The sequence below is a fragment of the Tupaia chinensis genome, unplaced genomic scaffold (genome assembly GCF_000334495.1).
Source record: "Tupaia chinensis unplaced genomic scaffold, TupChi_1.0 Scaffold142619_1, whole genome shotgun sequence".
Classification (NCBI taxonomy): Eukaryota; Metazoa; Chordata; class Mammalia; order Scandentia; family Tupaiidae; genus Tupaia; species Tupaia belangeri.
The window spans coordinates 12545-15478 of NW_006202465.1; positions in this window are offsets into that span (position 1 = coordinate 12545).

A 2934-nucleotide genomic window follows, 5' to 3' on the forward strand; every position below is an offset into this window, starting at 1 on the left:
AGCCCGCACCGGCGCCCAACGTGAGGTTAAGCCACCAGGTCAGGGACTCGAACTGCAGTCGACTACATGGGAGTCCAGTGATGTAGCCATTAGGCTAACTGCTGCTCCCAATAACTAACACACTCTTGAGATAATGGCATTAATCTATTCAATAGGGCAGTGTCCTCATGACCTAATCCCCTGTTAAAGAGCCCAAATCCTAATATTATTGCATTGAGAATTAAGTTTCCAACACATGAACTTTGGGAGGACACATTCAAACTTTAGCAGGCCTTTGGGAAGTGACTAGGCCATGAAGAACTTTCTCTCATGGGTGAGATGTGTGCTTTTATAAAAGGGCTTATGGAGACAAGTGTGTGCCTTTTTGCCCTTTTTTCCACTTGAGGATGCAGGAGGAGGTGCCATCTATGAAGGAGAGTGAACCTCTACCAGTCACCAGATATGCTGGCACCTTGATCTTGGATTCCTCAGCCATTGTAATGGTGACAAATACATTTCTATTATTTATAAGTGATCTGTTCTAAGGTATCTTGTTTCTGCAGCTCCAACAGACTAAGATAGTGAATATTCATAAACTTCCTTTTTCAATTGGTTATCTGATGCTTTCAAGCTGTTCTCCAAACAAATTTGCCTAACTACAAAATATTAAACACTAAAATGTATACAGTCATCCCTTGGGGGAATTGGTTCCTAGACCATTTGCAGATACCAAAATCCACAGACGCTCAGGTCTTTATTTAAAAATGGTGTAATAGTTGCATATTTACTCTTACACTTTAATTCATGTCTAGATAACTTATAATATTGAACAGAATGTAAATGATATGTGAATAGTTGTTATACCATGTTTTTGAGGAAATAATGACAAAGAAAAATTCTGTGCATGTTCAATACAGATGCAACCAATTATTTTGTGAATATAGTCTGGTTGAATTTTTGGATTCAGAACCCACAACAAACAAAGACTACTGAAATTAGAAAATTAAATAATTCTTCACCTTCCATCTAGGGAAGGTAAAGCTAAGAGAGGTTAAGTAGATTTATTGGTTTCATACTGCTATCAAGAGACAGAACCAGTATCATCTCAGTTCACCTGATTCCAGAACCTATGTTTGGAACCAGAAACAACTTCCTCTTTTGATGTATGATTTGGCAAGAGGAACTGACATATGCCACTGGTGAGTGTATAATGACTCTGGAGAGCAATATGGCAACACCTAGTAAATGTAAGTCAAATAAAAAGTGGTCCCAATTTTTCATCTAGCAATTATACTCTTGGTATATAGCTTGAGAGCACAAAAAACGTCTGCTATGAGAGCACAAGAAAACAAATTACAGTAATGTTTATTGCCATATCATTTGTGAAAATAAATCTGTAGGGGTAATTTTCCATCAATAAGATATTTTTAAAAGCACATTGTAGTTTATTTATATAATGGAATCTTACACAGTATTGAATAATGACTGGAGTAGATCTATAGTAACCAGCTCATAGAAGCATCTGAAAAATACAAGGTGGTATGAAAATAACAAGGGAGACAAAGATGCATATATTTATGAATTCCAACCTATACATAAGTTAAACTTGCACAAAAGAATAAGAGAATAATTGTTTTGATTAGTCATTGCTGGAAGTCATAAAACACATTTCAATAGAGTGTCTATCACTGGGAAAATGAAAAGTATAGTCACAGAAGCGGACTGAGGATGTTTCCACTGTAATTGCAAAATGTTGTCTTAACCTGTGTTCATAGGTGGCTACTATATTATTTATAACATCTTTAAATGCCTGCAATATTTCAAATCCAATAAGCAACACTTCTGTGATCTTTATTATTTTTAAAGTAATCCATATTCGTTTTACAAACATTGGGATACTCAGACAAGAGATTGATAAAATATCATCAGAATCCCAATACACATCAAAGAAAAACTTGTTACTTCTGAGGAGATGCCAGGGTGTAGGAAGATGGGCTAGTTTCTGAGTAGATGAATAGGGCTCAGGCAGGAATAGGGTGCTTGCTCTCTTGAAGGTGACTTTGGCAGGATCAGAACACAGTTACTGTAAATAAGACCAAGGCTACATTTTATCTCATTCAATCTAGCGGCTAAGCCAGTTACATGTTATTAGTCCCAACATCTACCTTAGAATCCAGCCATAAATTGGGCACACAATCTTGTAAATTCTTCGTAAGTAATTAAACTGGAATTACTCTGAAACTTTTCCCATTGTGTCCTCAAGCCTCTGGTGCTATAAAATGCTCAACCTCTGGGTCCTAGTACTTGATGGTCCCCAGGGCACTCAATTTCTCTAACAAAATTAATCAAGCCCTAAGAAGAATGCAGATGTGAGACTTGAATCATATGTGTTGTGATCTTATGATCATGAGGGAGTTAAAGAAGCTGCTTTCAATATCCTAGTCTCTATCATAAAAGAATGTAGTCAGGACCAGTAGTTGGCATAATGACTGCGTCACTGGACTCCCATGTAGTCAACCGTAGTTTGAGTCCTGGACCCGACGGCTTAAACTCACACCAGGCGCGTGTGTGTGCATGCCTAAGATCCCAAGAGGAGAATGGAGGAAAAGGGATTGCTGCGTGGCCATTCCCCCTGGGGGGTGATTTCTCACTTTCTGTCTCTCTGTCTCTCTCTGTCTTTCTAGTGAGCTCATGTGCCCTATAGCAAAAAAACCTCTCAAAAAAAAAAAAAAAAGAATGTAGTCATAGGAACTCAGTACATAATACTAATACATAGAAAATAAAACATTGTGCTAAAGTAACTAATGAACGACCAACTAGGTGGCATGGTGGGTAAGACAGTTAGTTCCCACATGGTTGACTGTGCAGTTTGAATTCTGGACTCAGAGGTTTGAAAAACATACAGGGTATGTGTACATGTGTGCCCAAAATCCCAAGAGGAAAATGAAGGACAAT